This window comes from Castor canadensis, chromosome 11 (genome assembly GCF_047511655.1).
Source record: "Castor canadensis chromosome 11, mCasCan1.hap1v2, whole genome shotgun sequence".
NCBI classification, from domain to species: Eukaryota; Metazoa; Chordata; class Mammalia; order Rodentia; family Castoridae; genus Castor; species Castor canadensis.
Window position 1 is genome coordinate 108986315 of NC_133396.1, and position 26953 is coordinate 109013267.

At 38.8% G+C, this 26953-nt stretch overlaps 1 pseudogene; it reads left to right on the forward strand.

The window, feature by feature from the left end:
* Positions 1-672: 672 nt before the first annotated feature.
* On the forward strand, positions 673-1953 carry LOC109674947 (dixin pseudogene; annotated as a pseudogene).
* Positions 1954-26953: the final 25000 nt, after the last annotated feature.

Here is a 26953-nt window from a genome sequence, read left to right on the forward strand (position 1 = left end):
AATGGGCAACTTCCTCTATTGTCTCAGGAAAAAGAGACAAATAAAGAAAGGTTTGTTCCTTTGCTTGGTTAGATAAAAGAGTTCTAGTTTGGAGACTTGTTTTTTATTTCTGAAATATAAAGCAGTCATTAGTAAGAGCTAGGGAAGAAAAAGGGCTGTTAATCATGGATAAATATTTTACAAAATAATGCTTTATTTTAGTAATACTTGTTAGGAATAAGTGTTCCATTCATTATGACCTCAAAGTACAAAAATATACATAATAAGAGATGCAGCTGCCAGTGATCGCCAACTATGACAGCAAAGGCTTCTGTCAAGGCCCAAGGCAGAGTCTGAGTTGCCTGGGCAACATATTTAACACCAAGGATCACACTGCTCTCTGGCTGCGATGTCTGCCTCTGCCCTTCCTGCTTTCTCTAGCCATTGGGTGGCCCTCTTGCTTGTTGGTTTGTCCCTGAAGTTGTTCTTAGGGGTGGGGGGCAATATGCTCAAATTTAGGAGCAATGTGACTCTCAGCCTCTCACTTCACCAAGAGAAACAGGATTGCTGATACCAGAGCCAGGAATGGGAACCATGGGTGGGACACAGTCAAAAGAACACAGTACTAACTGAGGTCATTCCCGCCAAAGCTCTTCAACTGTGGACACTAATCCTCAGCTGCTTCATAGCCTGACTTCAACCAGTCCCATCCAGAGTACAAAGATTGAATCCACTTTAACCCAGTCAAAGGAAAAGGCAGATTTTGTGATTATTGTCTCTGAAGGAAGAGGAGACAGACTCTCCATTGTCCTGATACTGGCAGTCAGAGAGCCATTGAACCTATCTGGAAACCTCATGGAAAGAAGTGCTGTTGGAACAGCATTTAGAAAAAGAAATGGAGAAAGCAAAGAAAATGGTACCAGGACTATAGGCCTTCCTGCTCAATGGATCCTTATTTGAAGATGGATAGTAAGAGGCCCTTGGCCCTCTGTGAACCAGGAGTCAGTCCGAAGGAACAAGTTATAGCCCAGAATCATCTGAGTCAGAGTGTTGAGAAGAATCAAGACCTGAAAAAAAGAACTGCTGAAAGTAAACACAAACATCACTGGGGATAAAGATGCTTTGCAGCAGAGATTAACTGAGCAGGACACATCTGTTCTTAGGCTCACAAGGACTCCTGGGGGAAAACATGGACAAAGATGAGCTGTGTAACCAGAATGTGGATCTCCAGAAGAAGCTAGAGGAGAGGAACCAATTCTTAGGAGAATATTTAAAAAAGAAAAAAAAAACTAGGGCAAAGAATTGCCTTCTTCAGCAGCACCAGACCAAGTTAGAAGAAGCACTCTGGAAACTTTCAGATGTCAGTTACCAACAGGTGAATCTACAACAGGAGCTAAAACACAAAGATGTCATTTTGGTTTGCTGTATGAAAACTGAGATAGATGAGGTGACCAATTACAATAGCCATAGCTCTCAAAGCAATGGTTTTCTCCTTCCAATGGCAGTAAAGGGAACTGGTGATCTGTAGCTAGTCCAACATGTTCTCTGCAATCTGTGCAGCAGCTTGAGTGATCCTCAGCACCATACCACTGCAGCTTGGAGCAGGAAATCTCCAGCCTGCATGTTATGGAGATGCAGAAGAAACAAGAAAGAAAGGTTCAGGGCAAGTTATCCAGAACTCAAGCAGGTAGTGAATACTGGGAGTCCTGGCCCCCTAATTCACAGTTGCCCTCACCCACAGTGTTCTCCAATTGTCACTAGAGTGTTTTATTTCACTGACAAGTCCCTTTTGTCCTCATGGTCAATACCAAAGAGGTCAGGGATTCTAAAGCAGCTATTGATTAGAAAGGCAATCACTGGTACCACTTCAAAGTACTGGATCCTGAGTTTTGCACTGTCAAAGTGGAAGTTGTCTATGATGATGATGCCACGCCTGGATAGGAAGGGAAAATTGTAGCCTGAGTGGAAGAATAAGAGAGAATTAATGCTGAGTATTGGAAATGACACTGACTGCTTCACCTTAAGAAGTTTCTGATGTGTGCTGCCAAAACAGAAGTTTCTCCAAGTATGATGGTCACAGGCCAGTACTCTATCTGTGCCTGAATTATCTGGATATTTGCCTATCCAAATATACAGCATGGAGTTCCTTATCCATGGAAACAGTATTTTTGCTCTACTTTGAGGATAAAAAAACCAAAGGTCTTAACCAATGAGGATGGAGGATCCCTCTCCAGTAGGGGTATGGCTGCTGTTATCTTGAACCTGGGTATAATTGGCCTCAATGATGACAACAATCAGTCAAAACATTTGTGGTCACAAACAAGGCAAAAGAACCAACTTTTCTGCTTCTTTGCAGATATTGCAAACCAGGAGTGACTCATGAGGTGCACCAAACATAAAAGCTCACTCTTCTCCAATCTATTGAACTGTACATGAAATGGTGCTGAATTGTTGATTAGTTAGGAAAGTGCCACCCAAACTGTGCTAAGCTAGGCTAAAACCTAATTAAGACCTTTGGTGGCCTCTTCTGGTCTTAACTGGTTCTGTAGCCCACATAGAGCATTTTCATGTACTGCCAGTTTTCTCTGAAGAATCTCTCTTTAGAGCCATTTCTTTTTCTTCAAATTGATGAACTTTGTGTTTGAAAGGAATGAGTGAAATGCTCCTTTAAAATCTGGGCAGATATGGAAGGGTACTGCTACCCATATCTTCTTGACTTTGTCTCATGACTTTCTTCAACTCATGGTATCTCCTTTGCCCTCAAAAGAAGACAGACCAATAATTTCAGTGTTTCTTTGTAATTTATGAGTACAGATCATGACTTCCCAGTCTGCCCCTCATTTCTAGGCTAGAGTTATTTTCTATTATATATTAGTCTAGGGTGATCCTTTAGGGCACAATAGAATAAACCCATGGGGCATGCAGAATGAGTTGTGCATGGCAGAGTTGATTCAGGGTGAAAAGTATAGAATAAATCTCATGTGCAACATTGTTGAGTGCAGAAGCTAAACATGTTTGACTTCCAGAGATTATAAATAACTTAGATTTTCTCATTTATTCATTTAGTGCCATCACTCAATCGTAGATAGATAGATATTAGATAGATGATGATGATGAAGATAGATAGATAATAGAATAAATAGATGATAGATAGATAGATAGATAGATAGATAGATATAGATTCCCCCAAAGCAATCTGTGACCATTAATGAACACTACCAAAAAGAACAAGACAGATCGATTCTGAGTTTTTGACCTGTCTGTCTCCAGTTCATCTCCTTTCAGTCATTTGAATAAATTATTCTTTGGAACTCTGAGATCACATCTTGCTGTTTTATAAAGACTTTTTAAAAAAAATAGTTCAAGTTTGGATAATTCTTTTGTACTCACTTTCTTTTTGTCTGAGAGCCATGTCTCTCAGAACTCAAGTGTGAGTTCTATATAATCTCACACTCGCTATACTGTGAGCATTTTCTAGAGAACCCAGTAGCTTTCTTATAATCTCTTCTTACCATCTTTATGGTTACAGAACAAGCTTTATTTTATTACAAGTATGCTAATGACAACTAATTCCTCTTCAATTCTACCTGATATTTTGTAATTTTACTCAATCCAGTTGATTTCCCTTCTAGCAAACAGGAGGACTTCAAAAAATACCTGATGTCTTTTATTGAAGTTTACCTGGCCATTGCTCAAAGAATAATTTTTCACCAAAAATAACTAGGAAAGTTTGGGAAAGTCAGAATAATTCATTATGAAAGCAAAGAGAAGAAAAAAGTATATTTTCAGTGTTTTTCCAAGAAATCTGAAGAAAAAGTCATTATGTCACCAATTTCTCTGTCACATAAAATTTTAGTGTTTTGCTATATGACAGCATAAGAGTCATCAAGTCAAAATTTGTTATTGTATTTCTAATACAATTTATATTGAATGTTTGCTTGTAAGTTTTCTTTCAGCAAACAGTCTTACCATTGCATGGAATTTAACTTTTCAAAGAAAATTAAATGAGAGAAAAAAATTCAAGCCCTTTATCTTGTGTTTTATCTCTTGTCTCTTTTGGAAAAGGAACTGCATGGTCTGAGTGCCTCCATAAAAAGCAGAAGTTGATTCAGGGGAAACTATAAGATAACTTTTTCCCCTTTAGCTCATTAATCTCATGTACCATGTGTAAAATGATAAAGCATCTCTCCTGGAGGGTGTCACTTTGGTAAATATTGAATAAATTGTGTTGCTGAACTTCATTCTAGTTTCTAAACTAAGAGGAGCCTTCTGACCAGGAGTAGGCACTGATTGGTTCTGTTTTGAATAGTCTCTTATTTGGCTGCCCACTAAGAAGTCTGATGACTTACTAATAGTATTGTCTCCTAGTGGCATTGGTATGGGATGGTCCATCCTGCTATTGCTGAAGTTCTTAATCCTTAAGAAAAACTAAAGAACTACAATGTCTAGAGTCCATTAAATAATCTCTAAATCACATTAGGTTAAAAGCAAATGATCTTCTTATAAAAACTAGTTTAGTTGAATAGAGCACCTGCCTAGAGGTCCTGAGTTCAAACCCCAGTACCACAAAAAAAAAAAAACTAGTTTAGTGGAGAGTTTAATTCCTTAAAACTGAAAACTGTTCTCTTCTTGATCAGTTCTCTAAATTACCTGGGATTCAAACACTACAACTTGCACCTAACAAATTTGGGCTAACTGGGCATGGCTAATCCCAGCACTTGGGTTCAAGAGCAGCCTGAGCTAGACAGTGAGATGCTGTCTCAAAAACAAAAAAAAATTGTTTTAGCTAAACCCTCTTGATAATAACAATCTTACTTACTGATCTTTTCAGTTCTTTTTGACTGGGATAGTTGTAAATGAAAGAAAATAACTTTGCATTCTACATCCAAGAGAATTCTCATGACTTAGGAGTATATAGGTCATAATTATCTTCATTTTTTCAATAAAATAAACATTATAATTGCACACTCCTCTTGTCGAAATTTATGTAAGAGGTTTAACTTGCTTAGAATACACATATTTCTAAAGTTATATTTTCTTGCAAACATGGATAGTTACAACCATTGCTTTCAAAGATGTTACCATGTATCCTCTCTGCTTTACAAAGTTCTCATGACAACTATGTCATAGGCTTCTGATTATCAATGTGATAACCAGTTTTAACCACCTACATGTACCAGATTTTTGAATGAATTAAAAACACACAAACTATAAATAAAATGGAGTTTGCAAACTAAAAAACATACAGGAAATCCACTTTATTCTTGAATTTATTACATGTGGTTTTGACCATGTGTGGTAAATAATAATAATAATAAATTTTTGAAGTAGTTTCAAAAACAAAGTTTTAAATTCCCCTGCACACATTACACAGCTCACTTGATATGGAAAAGCTCCCCGGCAGTCTCATGTTATTGGCGATTGTGTTCAAATTGTTGTGTGGTCTGCTGAGTGTTTCCCTGCCCTTTATTTTGTGAAACTCTGCCTCCCAAAAAGCAAATGTTGGCCAAAAACCAAGATAAAAGTTGTGGCAATCCTCCCAAGCCAAAAATGGCACATAATGTGCTTGATTTAACTAATAAAGTGAAAGTTTTAGATTTGTTGAAAGGCAGCATGTCTTTAACAGAAGGTGGAGGGCATTATGAAAAAAATGAATAAAAAAATGAATCAAGCATTTACATTATTCAAGATAAAGAACATGAAATAAGATCCAATTTTTGTTGAGTAGTATTAATGTGGACAACAGTATTATTGTGACAGTAATGTAGCATACTCCAAATGGTTTCAAATTCTGTATACTCAGATGTATGAACAGTATACATAAATTTGAATAATTTCAGAGTACTGACTCTGGGCATCCTGAGCATTTGTGGGTTTTCTTCAGTGATGGTCTCTTTGGAACCATATACCCATTGATACCAAGGATCTGCTATAGATAGATAGATAGATAGATAGATAGATAGATAGATAGATAGATAATTTTTAATTCACACATGTATGTATAATACTTATTTGGAATAAGTTAATGTAATATATATAGTACTATCATATAAAATATTATCCAATGAGGTAACTAGCAAAAAGAACTAGAAAAACAGAACTCTTAAATGTCCCCTAAGAAATTTTCCAGGTAGCAAAAAAAACAGAAGGAAAAAATATCAAACAGTTTAAAAATAACTAATTTCTTTCTTGGCTTCTTTCTCACAGAAAGCAAATAATCCTGAGACAACAGAAAAAATTCTCCAACAGCTGGATCAAGATGGTGACAGAACAGTTTATTTCAGTGAATTCATTTTGCCAATTTTCAGAATAACAAAAGCCTATTATGCAAGCATAAAACCTCTTCTCTCTCCTGAATTAAAGGAAAGAGAGAGAAGATATGAAATTCAAAAACAAAAAGTAACAGGGCTAAAAAACAAGCAACTAACAAAAGAAAATCTCCAAGAAAGAGACCAGAACCAAGAGTTCCAAGATGTTCAGATATGGAAAGTAAGAGGCCAAAACCCAATACTCAGTGATGATGAGAGTCATGGCCTAGAATCACAGCATGTTAGGAGACACCAAGTGAGAGACCTGTGCCCTGAATCACAAGATATTAGAAACCACAATGTGAGAGACCAAATTCAAATACCAACGGGTGATAGGAGGTGCCAAGGCAGTAACCAAAGCCTAAGATACCAAGATGCTGGGAATCACCAACTGGCAAACCAGATACCAACAATCAGGGATAAAGGAAGCTATGGAATGCAAGATCAGAGTATAAAATCTCAGGATGTTGAGAGGCACCAAGTAAGAGATGAGATCAAAACATTAAGAAATGATGAGAGTCATCAAGTTAGAGATCACAGGCAAGAGTCACAGAATGTTCCACAATATGGAGCAAACCACCTGAATCCTGAAACCCAGTCTGGTAGAAAACTCCAAATGAGAGACTTGATCTCAATACCAGAGCATGATAAGAGGCATCAAGTGAGAGACCACAGTGTAGAACCCCAGAATGTAGAAAGAATACAAGTAAGAGACATGAGCCCTCAACCTCAGGATCTTGAACAACACCAAGTGATAGCCCTAAGCCCTGACACCTGGGATGGTGGAAGAATTCAAGTGAGAAACCACATTCCAACACAAAGTGATTACAGAAATCTTCATGTAGGAGAACAAAAGCTAGAACATCACTATTACGCAAGACAACCTGACAGGAAGCAGATCTTAGAACCAAGAGTTGGTGAACATTACCAAGAACCCAGAACCTACCATCGAGGGATATTGGGAGCCATCAAGTGAAGAATAATACTTTAGCATCTCAAGATGCTGGGAGTCAACAAATAATAGATAATGTTCCAGCTCCAAATAATTATGGGAAACATCAAGTAAAGGACCACACCCCAGAACCATAAGATCAGTCAAAGCAAAGTGATCTGCAGACTATAGAAGCAAGAGTTGATGAGAGTAACCAAGTGGGAAACCAGAACCCAAGATCAATAAATGATGGAGTTCATCAATTGAGAGACCAGATTTCTACACCAAATGATATTGGAAGATATCAACAGAAATACCAGGGCCCAGAATTCCAGCAACAAAATACAAGGCAACAAAATATGGAACAGACCCCAATACCAAAATTTGGTGAGTGTCACCAAGTCAGAAACCAGAATTCAGAACTAAGTAGTAATGAGATGCAAACTGAAGAACAGAGAACCTTACAAAGAAAGGGTAAGATGCAGCAAGTTAGTTATCAGACCACAACATCAAGAAATGATGAAAGAAGAGACACAATAAAAGAACTGGGTCCACGGCCCAGAGGTGATGAAGCATAACAAATTATACAACAAAAGAAGTGAAGGATGATGTGAGACAGATGAGTGCTCAGGCCTCAGCCCCAACAGATGAAGAAAGACAACTAGCAAGAAGGCTAAGCTCAGATACTCCAAATAGTGGAAGACAGCAAATAATAGAATAGACACCACCTATAAGAGAGGACAGGAGAGTGGGAGTTAGTGATCAGAACCCAATAACACAGGAAAATGAGGAATATAAGATGATGATTCATATGCTATTGACAAAGAATGATGAGAAATGACAAGTGAGAGTCCTGAGCCCAGAGCCCAGGAACTATGGAAGATATCAAGTTAGGAAACAGACACCAGAATCCATAAATGATGGAAGATGCCAAGTAAATGACCCAAGCCCAGATTCCTGGAATTATGAGAGACACCAACTTAGGAAGCAGAGATCACCTATAAGACAATATGAAAGTTTCCAAGATAATGACCAAACCCAAACACCATGGGATAATGGAAAATATCAAGTGAGATGCTTAAGCCCACAACACATGAATGATTATAGATACCAAGTTAGGGATCAGAGATCTGCTTCAATAAAAGGTGAGAGATACCAAATGAGAGATAAAACCTCAGCACAAGAGATGATAAGGGATATCAAGAATGAAACCTAATACAAAACCCTAGGAATAAACAGAAATACCATGCTAGAGAGCATAGATCAGCACCTATAGAAGGTGAGAGACAGCAAGTAAGTGAAGAAAACCTAGCATCAAGGGATAATGGAAAAAGTCAAGTTAGGGAGCAGAAAGACCAGATATCCACACAAAGGAATTATGAGAAACATTAAATGTGAAACCTGAGCTCTAAACCCAAGAATGATGTGAAATGCCAACTGAGCCATCTGGACCCACAACTTAAGAATAATGGGGAACACTACATACTAGACAAGAGACCACCTCCAACAAAAAACCAGAGACATCAAGTGAGAGGAAGAACCCCAGGACCAAGACAGGATGAGAAAAGTCAAGTAAGAAACCTAAACCTGAACCCAGGAGTGATGAAGGACACTGACTTAGAGAGCAGAGAGCATCAGCAAGACTACATGAAATATTTGAGCAGAGAAACCATATCTCTAAAGCAAGGGATGATAAGAGAAGCCAAGCAAAAGACCTGAGCCCTGAGTCCAGCAGTGATGAGAAACACCAAATTTAGGAGCAGAGCCCAGAAGCCAGGTATGATGGAAGGAGTCAAGTTAGGAAGCAGAAGTCATCTCCAAGACAATATGAAAGACTGCAACATACAGATAGGTTCTCTGCACTGCGGGATGATAACAGAAGCCAAGTGAGAGACCTGAGCCCTGAACCCACTTTACAGATTATAGATCAACTTTAAGACAATATAAAGGATTCCAGCATAAAGACCAGACCCTTACACCAGGAGAGGATGAAAGAAACCAAGTGAGAAACCTAAGCCCTGAGTTCAGGAATGAGAAGAAATACCAAGTGAGAAACATGAAGTCAGAACCCAGGCTTGGTGAAAGAAGTCAAGTTAGGGAGCAGAGATTAACTCTGAGACAATATGAAAAATTCCAACAAAAAGATCTGATTCCTGTACTAAGGGATAATGGAAGACACCAAGAGAGAGACCTGAGCCCACAATCTAGGAATGATAGAAGAAACCAAGAGAAAAACATGAACCTAGAACCTCAGAGTTATGGAAGACAGTACGTAAGAGACATGAAACCAGAACCCTGGAGTGACAGGAGACAAGAAGTTGTAGAACAAAGGCTACCTTCAAGAAAGGATGAGGATTATATTAGGGTTGAAAATGAGGCGGGGCGATTCCAAGATGGTGACTAGAGGGAGGAAGCAGAAAGTGTGCTTCCTAAAGTAAAATCCTGGAGAGATGCTGGAGATACACCTTACAGGAAAAACCACCAAGAAGAGGCAAAACTTTGACTCCTCCACACCTCCAGCCCACATATAGCATGTCCACTTCAAGTTAAACAGAGAAACCAGGAGGGATCCTGCACCACCAGATACCAGCGCCCAGACTGCTGGGGAAGACACAGACCACAAGGTGAGCTAAGTGGCACATGGAACTCCCACAGACAACCCTGGGCCAGATCAGCATAGCCCCCCAGACAGACTGACCCCCACACAGGGAAAAAAGAAAAAACTGAAAAATAAGCAACAACAACAAAAAGGACATGTAGCAAAGAGGGTGGGGTGCCCTGAGCACTGAAGGGTGGGAGGGGCAACCACTCACAGAACTGTAAATAAACAAGCCACCAGAGAAGGCAGGAGGGGTGGCACCGCCCAGCAACCAGGAGCAGGAGAGCTTGTAAAAGTGGCGGTGGGAGGGAAACTTCACAAAAGAGGGGGAAGGCCCACTTCCCATGTGAACTGTAAATAAACATGCTGGCAGGAGAAAACAACTGCAGTGTCACCTCCCCCAGTGTGCTTGGAAAGGGGAAAGCTTGTAGCAGTGGAGGTTGCACACAGGAGAACTCTGAGTAAACAAAGCCTGCAGGGCTGGGTGGGTGTTAAGCTCACTCCCGAGATCTGCATGAATAAAGCCTGCAGGAACAGCAGGCTGACAGCAGAGGGCAGATGAGCCACAGCCTCAGACAGACAGTCTCAAAGCTGTCCCCAGACTTTTTTTTTTTCTCTCTCTTCCTTTGATGAGACAACCAAACTGCACCTGCATGCTGAAAAACTTCCTGAAACTGTATTGCATTTGAACTTGGAACACTTTGTGGTGCTTTCGTTTTTGGGGAATTGGGAGGGGGGTTTGGGTTTTTGGGGGGTTTTTTCCCCCCTTTGATGAGACAACAGAACTACTTCTGAGAACCATCTCCAGGATTGGAGGCTGAGGGATGAACACCAAAATTATTAAGACTGAAACTTTATTACATTTGAACTTCGAGATTTTTTTTTCCAATCCTCTTTCTGTTTCTCTAATGTCTGTTTAGCTTACTGTTGATTAGTACACTATCTCTCCCTGTTTTTATCTTTGAAACTTTTTTTTAGTTTGTTTGGTTTTTTTTTTTTACATGTCTATTTGTTTTTCCCTTTTTCTTTACCTTTTTGCTTTCCCTCTCCTCTCACCCTTCCATCCTAAATATCACCATTGTTATTATTACAAGCTAGAAAATACTTAATTGCACACAGTACAGGGGCAATAACAATACCAAGGGCAATGACGAGAAGACAGAAAAAACAGGGAAACCAGTTTCTCCACACAAAAAATTAGTACAGGAAACAGAGGGAAATGAAGAAAACAGATACTCAGACCCAGACTCCAACAAAATGAAGATAAACTATGCCAAAGAACCCAATGAAGCCCACAAGAATAATCTAAAAGAAGAAATCTTACAGCTAATCAATGAGAATTTTATAGAGATGATACTGGATAGGGTCAACCAAAATGTACAGGAGACACTGAAGAAATTCCAAGACAACAAAAATAGAGAATTTGAAAAAGCACAAGAAGAAATAAAAGAAACCATAGAAGCACTGTATAAACACCAAAGTGAAACAAAGAACACGATTAATAAAGAGATAAATGAACTCAGGACAAAAATAGACAACATTAAAGAGGAAAAGACTCAGTATATGGAAAACCACAGAAAAAAGAACAAAACAGAATTGCAAAACAAAATGGAAGGCCAATCCAGCAGAATAGAACAAACAGAAGACACAATCTCAGAACTCAAAGATGAAATGGTAATGAAGGAAAAACCGAAAAACTATTAGTTAAACAACTCAAGACCTGTGAAAGAACTCACTGACTCCATCAAAAGACCAAACCTGAGAATCATGGGCATTGAAAGAGGAGAAGAGGTGCAAGCAAAGGGAATGCATAATATATTCAACAAAATAATAATGGAAAATTTCCCAAATCTAGAGAAAGCTATTTCCATACAGATGCAAGAGACCTCCAGAACACCAAACAGACCAGACCAAAATAGAACTACCCCATGGCATATTATCGTAAAAACAACAAGTACAGAGACTAGAGAAAGAATATTGAAGGCTGTAAGAGAGAAAAAACAAATAATATACAAAGGTAAACCCATCAAAATCACAGCAGACTTCACAACAGAAACACTAAAAGCAAGAAGAGCTTGGGGTGAGATCTTCCGGGCACTGAATGAAAATAACTTCAACCCCAGGATACTCTACCCAGCAAAACTAACATTCAAAATAGATGGTGCAAAAAAAGTCTTCCATGAGAAGCAGAAACTAAAACAATATGTGACCACAAAGCTACCACTTCAAAAGATTCTTCAAGGGATTCTGCACACAGAAAGTGAAACCCAACATAACTGTGAAAGGGCAAGCAGCACCAAACTACAGGAAAAGAAAAAGCAAGAAAGTAGAAAGTAACCTCAACTTAGGTACACACAATCAAACCTCAAACAACTAAGACAACTAAATGACAGGAATCACCACATACCTATCAGTACTAACACTTAATGTTAATGGACTTAATTTCCCCATCAAAAGGCACCGTTTGATGAACTGGATTAAAAAGGAAGATCCAACAATTTGTTGCTTACAGGAGACCCATCTCACCGACAGAAATAAGCATAGGCTTAGAATGAAAGGCTGGAAGAAGATTTACCAAGCCAATGGCCCCCGAAAAGAGGCAGGAGTAGCAATACTTATCTCTGACAAAGTAGACTTCAAACCTACATTGATCAAACGAGATAAAGAAAGACATTCCATACTAATAAAAGGGGAAATAGACCAAAAGGAAATAACAATTATCAACCTACATGCACCCAATGTCAACGCATCCAATTTCATCAAACATACCCTGAAGGACCTAAAAGCATATATTAATGCCAACACAGTGGTTGTGGAAGACTTCAACACCCCATTATCATCAATAGATAGTTCATCCAAACAAAAAAATCAATAAAGAAATCCTAGATCTAAAATATACCATAGATAAAATGGACCTACTTGATGTACAGAACATTTTATCCAACTTCTACACAATATACATTCTTCTCGGCAGCCCACGGAATCTTCTCCAAAATAGATCATATCCTAGGGCACAAAGCAAGCCTCAGCAAATATAAGAAAATAGAAATCATACCATGCATACTATCTGATCACAATGCAATAAAACTAGAACGCAACAACAAAACTAAAGACAAAAAACATGCAAACAGCTGGAAACCGAAGAACTCATTGCTTAATGAACAATGGGTCATTGATGAAATAAAAGAGGAAATTAAAAAGTTCCTGGGAGTCAATGAAAATGAAAACACAACCTACCAGAACCTATGGGACACAGCAAAGGCAGTCCTGAGAGGAAAGTTTATAGCCATGGATGAATATATTAAAAAGACTGAAAGATCCCAAATCAATGACCCCATGATACATCTCAAACTCCTAGAAAAACAAGAACAAGCAAATCCCAAAACAAATAGAAGGAGAGAAATAATAAAAATAAGAGCTGAAATCAATGAAATAGAAACCAAAAAACCATACAAAGAATTAATTAAACAAAAAGTTGGATCTTTGAAAAAATAAAGATCGACAGACTCCTGGCAAACTTGACTAAAATGAAGAGAGAAAAAACCGAAATTAGTAGAATCAGGAATGCAAAAGGGGAGATAACAACAAACACCATGGAAGTCCAGGAAATCATCTGAGACTGCTTCAAAAACCTATATTCAAATAAACTCGAAAATCTTAAAGAAATGGTCAGATTTCTAAATACATATGATCATCCAAAACTGAACCAAGAGGATATCAATCACCTGAATAGATCTATAACACAAAATGAAATTGAGGCAGCAATCAAGAGTCTCCCCAAAAAGAAAAGTCCAGAACCTGATGAAATCTCTGTTGAATTCTATCAGACCTTTAAAGAAGAACTGATCCCAACCCTCCTTAAACTGTTCCATGAAATAGAAAGGGAAGGAAAACTGCCTAACGCATTTTATGAAGCCAGTATTACACTTATCCCAAAAGCAGGCAAAGACACCTCCAAAACGGAGAACTATAGGCCAGTCTCCTTAATGAACATTAATGCAAAAATTCTCAAAAAAATAATGGAAAACCGAATTCAACAACACATCAAAAAGATCATTCACCACAACCAAGTAGGCTTCATCCCAGGAATCAAGGGGTAGTTCAACATATGAAAATCAATAAGCATAATAAACCACATTAACAGAAGCAAAGACAAAAACCACTTGATCATCTCAATAGATGCAGAAAAAGCCTTTGATAAGATCCAACACCATTTCATGATTAAAGCTCTAAGAAAACTAGGAATAGAAGGAAAGTACCTCAAAGTTGTAAAAGCTATATATGACAAACCTACAGCCAGCATTATACTTAATGGAGAAAAACAGAAACCATTCCTTCTAAAATCAGGAACTAGACAAGGATGTCCACTATCTCCACTCCTATTCAACATAGTACTGGAATTCCTAGCCAGAGCAATTAGGCAAGCAGAAGGAATAAAAGGAATACAAATAGGTAAAGAAACTGTCAAAATATCCCTATTTGCAGACGATATGATCCTGTACCTTAAAGACCCAAAAAAACTCTACTCAAAAGCTCCTAGACACCATAAATAGCTATAGCAAGGTAGCAGGATATAAAGTCAACATAGAAAAATCATTAGTATTTCTATACACTAATAATGAACAAACTGAGAAAGAATATATGAAAACAATTCCATTTACAATAGCCTCAAAAAAAATCAAATACCTCAGTGTAACCTAACAAAAGATGTGAAAGACCTCTACAAGGAAAACTATACACTTCTGAAGAAAGAGATTGAGAAAGACTATAGAAAATGAAGAGATCTCCCATGACATGGATTGGTAGAATCAACATACTAAAAATGTCTATACTCCCAAAAGTAATCTACATGTTTAATGCAATTCCCATCAAAATTCCAATGATACTCATTAAAGAGATTGAAAAATCTACCATTAAATTTATATGGAAACACAAGTGGCAACCAATAGCCAAGGCAATACAAGAACAACGCTGAAGGTATCACAATATCCGACTTCAAACTACATTACAAAGCAATAACAATAAAAACAGCATGGTACTGGCAAAAACAGACATTAAGACCAGTGGAACAGAATAGAGGACCCAGATATGAAGCCACACAACTATAACCAACTTGTCTTTGACAAAGGAGCTAAAAATATACGATGGAGAAAAGACAGCCTCTTCAACAAAAACTGCTGGGAAAACTGGTTAGCAGTCTGCAAAAAAACTGAAACTAGATCCATGTATATCACCCTATACCAATATTAATGAAAAATGGATCAAGGATCTTAATAGCAGACCCCAAACTCTAAAGTTGGTACAGGAAAGAGTAGGAAATACTCCACAATTAATAGGTATAGGCAAGAACTTTCTCAATGGAACTCCAGCAGCACAGCAACTAAGAGACAGCATAGATAAATGGGACTTCATAAAACTAAAAAGCTTCTGTTCAACAAAAGAAATGGTCTCTAAACTAAAGAGACCACCCACAGAGTGGGAGAAAATATTTGCCAGCTATACATCAGACAAAGGACTGATAACCAGAATATATAGGGAACTCAGAAAACTAAATTCTCCCAAAATTAATGAACCAATAAAGAAATGGGCAAGTGAACTAAACAGAACTTTCTCAAAAGAAGAAATTCAAATGGCCATAAAAACACATGAAAAAATGCTCACCATCTCTAGCAATAAAGGAAATGCAAATTAAAACCACACTAAGATTCCACCTCACCCCTGTTAGACTAGCCATCATCAGCAACACCACTAACAACAGGTGTTGGCAAGGATGCGGGGAAAAAGGAACCTTCTTACACTGTTGGTGGGAATGGAAACTAGTACAACCACTCTGGAAAAAAATTTGGAGGCTTCTTAAAAATCTAAACATTGATCTACCACATGATCCAGCAATACCACTCTTGGGGATATACCCAAAAGACTGTGATACAGGTTACTCCAGAAGCACCTGCACACCTATGTTTATTGCAGCACTATTCACAATAGCCAAGTTATGGAAACAGCCAAGATGCCCCACCACTGACAAATGGATTAAGAAAATGTGGTATTTATACACAATGGAATTTTATGCAGCCATGAAGAAGAATGAAATGTTATCATTTGCTGGTAAATGGATGGAATTGGAGAACATCATTCTGAGTAAGGTTAGCCTGGCCCAAAAGACAAAAAATCGTATGTTCTCCCTCATATGTGGACATTAGATCAAGGGCAAACATAACAAGGGGATTGGACTTTGATCACATGATAAAGCGAGAGCACACAAGGGAGGGGTGAGGATAGGTAAGACACCTAAAAAACTAGATAGCATTTGTTGCCCTCAATGCAGAGAAACTAAAGCAGATACTTTAAAGCAACTGAGGCTAATAGGAGAAGGGAACCAGAAACTAGATAAAAGGTTAGATCAAGAAGAATTAACCTAGAAGGTAACACACATGCACAGGAAATCAATGCAAGTCAACTCCCTGTATAGCTATCCTTACCTCAACTAGTAAAAACCCTTGGTCCTTCCTATTATTGCTTATACTCTCTCTTCAACAAAATTAGAGATAAGGGCAAAATAGTTTCTGCCAGGTAGCTAGGGGTAAGGGGGGGTAAGGGAGGGAGCCAGAGGGGTAGGGTGGTAAGAGAGAAGGCAGGGGGAAGAGTTGAGAAATGACCCAAACATTGTATCCACTTATGAATAAAATAAAAATTAAAAAAAAAAAGAAAATGAGCAAAAATCTGGTAGAGGCATGTCTCTGAGAGAACCTGGTGATGAACAAGAGCATTGTGGAAAGAACAAAATCAGAAGCATTTTCCCAGGCAGGTGAAACCCGTGCTCAGAGAGCTAGATCTTCAGGAACCAGCATCCACAAGGAAAACTGGGCCAATAACATGTGAGCTGTACTTTTTTCCCAAACAGAATGGTAACTGGTTATGCTGTTATCTACATGACCCATCTGAAACAATAAACAGGCTCAATGATACAGGTTTGGGGATGTTAAAAAAATAGCAAGAGTGGAGGAAGTTATGGCCACTACCCAAGCTGGGATCCAGAAGAAGAGTATTTGTACCGGGATGAGGAAGAAAGGTGGCAAGATTGTGCCAATGACCAGCAGGATGTTCGCTATCACTTTGGGAAGTCTGAAAACCACACTGTAAGGTACTGCCAAATTAAGACCACGCCACGTGTGGAAAGGAAAGGTTTATTGGTCCAGACTGCAGGGCCATCACTCTTGTTGGGTTCAGAGTGAGGCAGCTTGGCTGAATTGGGTAGTGGGCTTTATAGGAGGGGCCAAGCCATGGGGGAAGGAGAGAATCTCTGGTCTCTGATTATCTGCGATCACCAGATTGAACAGGTCAACATGCCTGGCTAGTTGAGTAACTGAAAGTTCCTGAGTTGTTTTGCAAGCAGAGAAACAATCAGGCAGGGAGAAACAAGTGGTCATAAATCAGGGGATCTGATTTTAAGGTATAGCCTCAGGTCCTTCTGCCCACCCCAAGAATGCCAGGGACCTAACACACACCAGATCATCTGAGGATGAGTTTTAAAGTCAATTCCAGATCCTCCAAGAAGTTCTGGCTTCCCAATTGTCTGAGCATGTTTATTTAGACAGTCTTGGCTTTTTTTTTTTTTCTTTCTCCATAAACTGGACATCTAGCCCTAATCTAAAATTAGTGCAATTCTTCAACTTTTGATTTCTGAATATCAAGCATTTTTTAGGAATGACTTACAGTGTAAGAAAAAAAAAATGCCAAAGTTTCCTCCAATAAGTCTATGATTTTAACAGCAATGAATCATAACTCAAAGCTTATCTGAAGGGTCATTATTTTCAAATAAAAACCTTATAAAATTTACAATAAATATCAAGCACGAATTTCTCCTTGATTTTCCTCTCCTCACAGATTGAAAGCTGAGATGAAGCACCATAGTCACAGCCTCTAAAACAGAGTTTATTTCTCACTTATAAAACAAATATTCTTTCATCTACTCAATAATACTCATATTTTCATTCACCTATTGGAATTCCCTCCCCTCCAAAAAAAAAAAAAAGCAAAAACAAGTCTTGTCATATGCTGCTCTGAAAAATACCTCTAGAACAAAAGCTCTCCACTTAAAAGTTAAAGGAGGGACAAAATAAACTGTGGAAATGCAAATAAACAAAGTAGAGTTTGCAGTATTGAGATCAGCCAATACAATTCAACATAAAAGCAATAAACAAATCCATTTTTATTGTTGAAAAGTACAATCCACCACAGAGACATAACTATCACTCTCATTCGACCGTCACATATTGAGCAGCTACTATATGCTGAGCACTGTCCTAGATGTTGAGGAAAGTTGCAAGCAGGGCAAAGCTTCTCACCATGGAGCTTGCAGTTAATGGGAAAGTCACATGTCAGATATACATGACACCCAAACACAAGGAACAACTTGGAAATGTAAGGGGAAACTGACAGAAGCAAAAGAGGTGTAGACACATTTACCCATCGTTAGCAGCAAAATAGACTATAAATAAGTTCATAGAAAGTTTGTTTAAAATAATAGTAAAGATCAAGGCTTTGTGGGCAAGCCGACCAAGTTTGAATTTGTGGCTCCATTATGCTACCTTCATGAAGCTAGGCACTAGAACCTCTTCAAATCTTAATTTCCTCAAATGTAAAATGGAAATGATAAAAATATTACATATTAAAATGCTTCATACAGGGTCTGACATATACAAATTCATGTAGATGTTAATTATTATGGGCATAGAAGGAGACGAGGTGCAAGCTAAAAGCATTGAAAACATATTCAATACAATAATAGCACAAAATTTCCCAAATCTTAAGAAAGAGATTGTCATCCAGGAACAAGAGGCTTTCAGGACTCCAAACACACAAGACCAGAAAAGAATCTCCCTGTATCATATTATAGTCAAAATATTAGGCATACAGAACAAGGAAAAATATTGAAAGCTGCAAGAAAAATACAAAGACACCTATAAAAAGATAAACCCATCAGAATAACAGCAGAAATTTTAAAAGCAAGGAGGGCATGGAATAATGTATTTCAAGCCTTTAAAGAAAAGAACTGCCAACCTAGATTACATACCCAGCAAAGCTATCCTTCACAATTGAAGGAGAAATAAAAACTTTCCATGATAAACAAAAATGAAAGGAACTCACTACCACTAATCAATACTACAGAAGATACTTAAAGGCTTACACATAAAAGAGGAAGATAAATGACGTCATGAAAATATGGGAAAGAATAAACCTCACTAGACAAGTAGATAAGCAAATGAGGAGTAAGGAAGAACCAAGCACCACAAAACCAATAAAATGGCAAGAATTACTACATATCTTTCTATAATAACTCTAAATATTGACTCCAGTGAAAAGACACAGACTGACAGATTAGATTAAAAACCAAGATCTGACTAGTTATTGCCAATTAGAAATGGACCTCACTGGTAGATAAACAAGCTTAGAGGGAAAGGATGGAAAAAGATTTTCTGAGCAAATGAAGCCCAAATGCAACGAGGAGTAGCTGTATTCACATATGACAAAACAGATTTTAAACCTAAATTAATCAGAAGAGATAAATGAGGCCATTTCATATTGATAAAGGGAGCAATAAAGGGTGGTGTGAGGAGGGAATGGGGAAGGAAGGAAGTGTGGAGGGTAAAGGTAAAGATAAGGCTGAATTGGGGTGATGGTGAGGGAAGGGAAGAGCTGAAGGAGCCTGTATACGACTGCTTTCCATGGTACCGGAAACAAGGCCATCTGCTAAAAGACAGAACAGCAAGTAACCAGGAGGAGAAAACAAACACCTCAGATCTTAAGACCTAAATCTAACTAGCTGCATCTTTGTTCTTTACTCAGCCAACCCTCTCATGCTACCCCCTGAGGAAGGTCTCATTCCCAGGCTTTTTGAGACCCTTTCAAGTTATATGTGTAACTATGACATAAAGAGATGGACCTGAAGGAATTGAAGTGTGGCTCAAGCTATAGAACCTTAGCCTAACAAGTGCAAAACCCTGATTTCAAACCCCAGTACTGCTGAGAGAGAGAGAAATTTGCACTGAACTAAAGCAAAAACAAGGATCTATTCTGTACCTGTCATTGCAATAATTTATAAAAGCTGAGAAAAATGACATTTAATCTCAATGAAATTATTCCTAAAACACCCTCCCAGTGCTCCTAATCTGAACTGTATACTTCTACCCAGTTGTAGGAATTCATTCAATAGACATTGCTTCTCTAATAAACAACTTCTCTCCCCTATTCGTGCAAACCCTCCTCCAGCTGCTTCTCAAAGTCTGTCTTCACCAGACTTAGCAAGCTCATCCACAGTGTATGTAGTCACTCATCATATGCAGGTTTATGGGTCCAGGACGTCCACACGTCTTCATGGCTGAGGTTTGTCATGATTGACTGCAAATGTTCCACGTAGACCCTTCACTTGACAGGAGGGAATGGAAAAAGGACCTCATTTCACTGCACAGGCCCTGGGCTGACAGTGAAGACTTGCATCTTATGTTTCTTCATGAAACTTCAGATGTGCAGGAGACAACCCCTTGTATGTTCATCTGTAATTTAGATTGTAAGGCAAAGAGTACTGCAGTCCCTAAGCCCAGATCCTTTGGGGACAGGTTGTGGTGCTCCCACTGCATTTCCTTTCCTCTAAGACACTGGATTGTAAGAGACATCATCAATTTAAAAGGAGCCTCTGGGAAGATAGGTTGGACATTACATCAAGAATAAATTTCAATTTTATGATTCACCTGGGTTCTGAGGAAAGCTGCCTGAGCTGATCTGCAAAAATGGTTCTCCATTATCTTGACCCACAAAAATCCACAAAATCATGCAAATTACAAGGTTCAAAGCTTCATGTTCACTTTAAAAATAACGTGAAACTGCCCAGGTCATGAAGGGTATGCATGTCCCAAAAGCCACAAAGTATCTGAAAGATGTCACTTTAAAGAAACAGTTACATTTCCACATTACAATAGTACAGTTTGTAGGTGTGTTCAGAACAAATATTGGGTTGCACACAGGGTCAGGGGCCCAAAAACAGTGCTGAACTTTTGTTGCACCTGCTTTTAAATACAGAAAGTAGTGCTGAACTAAAGAGTTTAGATGTAGACTCTCTGGTCATTGAACACATCCCAAGTAAACTCATGATGTACCATTGTATTCACAGAGTTCACAGTTAGATTATCCCATACGTGACCCCCCATACACACACACACACAAGTTGAGATGATCCTTACTGAAAAGATGCAGATTGTTCCCAAATCAGAAGAGGTGGCTGCACAGAAGAAAAAGATATCTCTGAAGAAACAAAGACATGGCATTGGAATAAATTTAGCATAAATTAAATGCAAAGAAAAGTAAAAGAAAAAATATGTCAGGATTTCAGAAATATTAAAATGTGAATGAATGGGTATTCCAATATGGGTTTCATCTGCAAGATCTCTTGGGCAAGAAGCTGGTGTTTATTACACAGTCTACATGTTTATTTCAGCATGAATAATCTGTACTGGAGATGCATTTGCTGAGAATTGGCTACCAATTTCCACCCACGATTTGCTGATTGGTAGCCAGAAGTAATACCTCTTTCCCACTCCACCTCTTGCACAGGTACAAGCTCAGGCATGTGCATGAGAAAAGAAGAAATTCCAATACAATAACAATGTATCTATTTGTAGTGGAGATGCCAAAAAAAAATGTCTTCACATGAATTTAGGCTGGAGCGCAAGGCCCAGAGGATGCACACATAAGTAAAACATGATTCATAAACTGCTATCCATGAGCAGAGAGAAATTTGGATTGCTCCCAGAAGGAAGGGAGAGGAAAAGGGTATGTAGACACAGGTAGAAGGCTGTGTGTGGCATGATAGGACCCTGTGCGGGACCACCAAATCTTTGAAACACCCCGGGGTGGGGAGAGAGAGAGAGAAGAGAAAAGATGAGAGAGAAATGGAAATCTAAGAAAAGAAGAAGTAGCATTCTCTGTGTCAAAAAGGCAGAAAGCCCATATGGAGAAGACAGCCATGAAAATGTAAGCCCTACAGACCCACAGAAACCACTCTTAAAGGTTTAGGCACTTCTACTTGCCATGGGTTAAGTGTGGAGATAGCTCAAGTTAATTCTATTCAGTCTCAAGAATCACAGAATCTTTGGCTGACACATGGGTAATGTATGTCATTGGATTTTGCAAACTCTCACCCTCCTTGACTCTAAACTCTTAAGCCAAGCTGAGCAGCTCATGGACCAAGCACCCAACAGCACCAAGAAATCACAGAGCAGCACCATTGACATTAACTAATGGGTATGGCTAAGACCTGGATCCCCACATCTATTCTGTTCAGTTCTTTGCCCACTGACCTTCACTTTGATTTCCTACTTTCCTGCATACCCCTACACTTGCTCTATAGAGTTGGTGTGGTAGTTTCCTTAACTCTGACCTCCCTCTACCAACTTAAATTTGGCCCTCTGATCCATTCCCTTAAAGACCTTAAACCACTTTTCCTTGAATGCTTTTTCCCTGCTGAATCCTCATTCTTCAGAAGAGAGTCTGGCAAAGATAGATTCTCAATAAATACATACTGAACTTACAAAAATAATATGGTTGTTTTTGTTCAGTTTATGCTTCTACAAAAGAATACTTAAGACTAGCAATTTATGGAGAAAATAAATTTATTATAATTCTGGAGTGTGGAAAGTCCAAGAGCATACATGAGAGACAGGAATACCCTCATCAGAGACGGAATGGACAGAGCTGTAAGGAGTGAAGGAAGTTCAGTCCTGGGTGACAAGTCAGAGCTGCATGAACATCTTGAAGACAGAGGATGGGAGAGTTCTGGGGAGCACTGGGGAGAAGACAAAGACCAAGTGAGGCAGCTGTGATGCTTTACCAGAGTACCAAAGGTGTCCTGGACCAGATGGATACTACCCATCAGCATTCCTGATGCAAATGTCAGATTTCTCATAGCACCCAGGGTTGTGACAAGAGGCAGCACAACAGCAAGAAAAGGATTTGGAGCCAACCCCACCTCTGCCCCTTTTTGAGTTTTGTGAGGGTTTTTATTTTGTTTTTAACTCGTTGAGCCTTGGTTTTTTCCTTTTATCCTCACTTCATAGGTTTACTCTGAGTATTAGAATAAATGCACACAAATTACAATAAATAAATGCACAAAAGATCCAGGGCTGGACTTTTCCTGGCACACAATAGATGCTGAATGAAGACCAACAAAAATCATTAGAGTGGATTGGAAACTACAAACTTCAAAAACCACAAATCAAGTAGCTCTGTGACTCTGCTTGGAGTCTCAGCATTTGAGACTGTCTTCTTTTTTTTTTTTTTTTTTTTTGAGACAGGGTATTATTTTAGGCTGACCTCTAATTCATAATCCCATAATCCTCCTGTCTCAGCCTCCTGAGATTACAGGCTGGACTTTCAATTGTAACAGATTCATTTTCCACAAAGAAGAAAGCACTACACAATAGCTAATTTAAAAACAAATTCACCCACGTTGAGAAATTACCAGAACCTTGAAGAAAAATCAACAATATTGTCTTAAGTTTCATGAAAGTCAAAAGGTAAAATCATGAAACTAAAATTCAGGAAGACAAATATTTACAAATTCAAAAAAAAACATAAACATAACTCCATGCCTCAAAAAAAAGTCAGTGGTGTACTATTAATTTATGAATGCATTTATCTGATGACAACCTATTATATGTTCCCTTAAGCAGTATTTATAGAACATGTATTCCAAAAAAATCACAAGTTTAGCTGGGCACCAGTGGTTCACACCTGTAATCCTAACTACTTGAGAGGCTGAGATCAGGAGGATTTGGGGTTGAGGCTAGACCAGGCAAATAATTCATAAGACCCCATCTCCAAAATAACCAGAGTAAAATAGACTGGAGGCATGGCTCAAGCAGTAAAGCAAAGCCCTGCATTCAAACTCACAAAAAAAAAAAGAAAGAAAAGAAAAGAAAATCACAAGTTTGTCTTGCAATTTTTATTAGTTTCTGAATCTTTAAATTATTAGACTGTTAAAATACCTTAGAACAGAGAATGAACTGTAGTGTAGACATTTTTTCTTTGATCTGAAATAGTCTTCAAAGACAGAGAATGGGAAAGAAGGATTTGGGGAGAAGATGGTAAGTTTGAGGGAGAATAGATGTTAGGGAAAGTTCAGGACTTTTCAAAACCATACAGCCTGATTTAGAACACTTTGTTAGCCCCTCCCTGATGCATCTCCACTGAGCCCAGAGGGCTCCATTTCAACTGCAAATCCCTGGTTAAATTAGAGTGGAAATTTCTTCCCAAGGATTTAGGGTACCTGAGAATTAGCATATGTGTATGCATGAGTCCACTTAGATCCTCCCTGTGGCCTGAAGGCCATTGGAGACAAGGAGTGACATGGATTTTCTCCCTACCTCCAAGTTAAGGATGATATTTTTAAAAGCAACCTAAAATAAAATCCTTCCCCTTTTTCCTGCAGGTGGGGCATCCATTCCACCTAGCAGAGACCCCACCTTTCCCCTTTCCTATAATAAAACTCCATTATTTCCCTCACTACATGTTCTGCTTGGATTCTTCCTCATCAGAGTGCAAGGACCAAAATCTTCTCATTAGACTCATCAGAGACTTCAACAAGTTCACCTTCAGACATTTTTAATTTGAGGTTACTATTGGGCATTCCAATAAACAGGGCTGGCAGGCAGTTGAAGTATGGGGTATGAAGATAAAGATTTGGCCATTCATGTGTTTTAGGCATTAATTAAAACCTTGAGACAGGATGAGATCCCCGGGATGTTGAGACATGCACAAGAAGAGAGGCCAAATGAGGACAGAGCCTATAACACACCAGCATTTGAACTGGTGAAGGCAATGGAAGAGATGCCAGAGAAAAAGTAGAAAAGGCAGGCATCAAGGTTCACAGGCAGCCAGGCCTGAGGGGGACAGCAGAAGTTGGGGTGGGAGACACAGTCACAATGTCAAAGGCCTCACTAGTGAGGCAAAGTGAAAGCAGGCAGGAATGGGCCACAGACTTTGGCCACTAGGAGGCCTTTTCCAGAGCTGCTTCAGAAACTTCAGGAATTTTTGGGAGCAGAAGAAAAGTGAATGTTGTATGATGGAAGAGAAAAGAGACAATAGGGTATGTCAGTTACTAAGCCAGTATCTTGACAGCATTAAAACTACCTTTTTATGTACACGTTGTGATGCCTAGGCTGAAACTCTGCTAACCATACCTCCACTTTGTCAACTGAGTCCTTATTAGGCTCTGCCAATGGAGGCACTAGAGGAGAGTAGAAAGAGAAGGGATTTGTTCCTTCTTGTGGCTTCCTGTTCCTGCCAGTGTCACTCAAGCCTCACTTCCTCCCCAAGCAGAGCAGCTCCCTGCAAAGAAACACTGTCTACTTGCAATTGAGATGCCAGTCCTGAGGAGTCCACACCAACTTAGACTTTGTTCCCCAAGGGCAATTGAATCCATTCATAGTGTTTCAACCCCCATAGAATCAGCCCTCAGAGAAGCCCTATACAAGCAAGAAGCACCCCTTCTCCGATGCTTGTGTCTCAGAGATGCTACTCCAAGCTTCTAATCGTGCCAGCCTCTTTCCTTTGTTCCCAGCCCTGAGGGCAGATGCTACTTCCCGAACTTGCTACAGCCATGTACCGTGTAGTGCTCCATTTTTACCCTTGCAGTTTCCTAGTTAGCAATTGTTTATGCCTGGGTAACAAGTCTCTCTGTTAAATTCTCTCTGTTAGAATAACTGGTGTAATTTTTGCTCTGGTCTGACACATAGGAAAGGAAAGCTTTCTTTTACAAAGTCTGAGCAAATATAAAAAACAGGTGGTGGCATAGAAAGGAAGGAGCATCCCAGATCCCTGAGAAGGGAAGGAAAGAGATGAGGATGGATGAGAAGGAAGATAAATTTGTGGGTGGTGGAAATTGAGAGGGATCGTGGTTAAGGATCCTAATGTCTGTGAGAATTAGGAGGAAAAGTCCTCTGTTGAGGTTGGGAGGATGGGAATCAAGAAGAATAATCAAAACAGGGAGCAGTCCCCAGGGAATGAAGACATCAGACAAGTAAAGGGTCTGATTAATGGTACACAAGTCACAAATCCCATGAACACATGATCCTCCCACTGGGCCTGGCCACAGCACAGAAGACATGGTATTGTTGGGTTAGGCTCTTGTTTGACAAATAGAAGGTCAATGGCTGAAGAGAAATGAAAATACCATTGACTAAATTATTCTGGTGACTCAGGAATCCATCCTGAGTTTAGGGGAAAAGGCCTAAAGAGATCTGACAGAAAGAGAAATCCCAATCAAGTCACTCCAGGAGGCCGAAAAGCAGAAATAATGAGATGAGATTCATACAGACTCTTACAGAGCCAGGATGGTGAAGAAAAAAGAACCTCACACCTGGCTCTGAACTAATGAGAGCTCCCACTCTGGAAACACAATTTTAACTTCATCCACATGGCTCGTCCTTTCCCTGACAATTTCCAGATTCTGAGGGAGGGGGAAAAAAGGTAATTATGATATTAAGTATTAGCTTTTGTTGTAAACTTTAAATAAAACACACATTTTTTTTTAGTTTCCTTTTCTGGAGTTCTACCTATTTGTAAAGATTTGTATTGCATATCTTTTATTCTTTCTTTGAGATCTTCAGAAGATCAAAAAATGCAATAAAATTCACCTATCTTTCAATTGTCATGGATCCATTGGATCTTTTTTAGGAATTTAATGTACAATTTTGGGATCTTAATCATCACATTTTTTTTCCTACATCTGAAAACACTTTTCTAATTTATCACTCTTGGAATAATCTCAACATTATTATTCCCAAATACACTAAAATATAAGTAAAATGCTAAGAAAACAGAGGCGTGATAGATGCTACAATGATTAAATAAATCATCACCATGACATTATCTTTCAGTTTTCCTATGGGTGATGAACAAAGCATTGCATCAACTTTCAAACAGTTATTTTTAAAAGTCTAAAGACACAATCTTTACATATGATGTTAGTTTTAGCTTTCCTTGAACACACTTAAAAATTTGGAATTTTTCATTTTCTTCACGTAACAGCCAAAAGAACACATTTCACACAGAGAGAGAGAACATTCTTAACAATTACCAAAT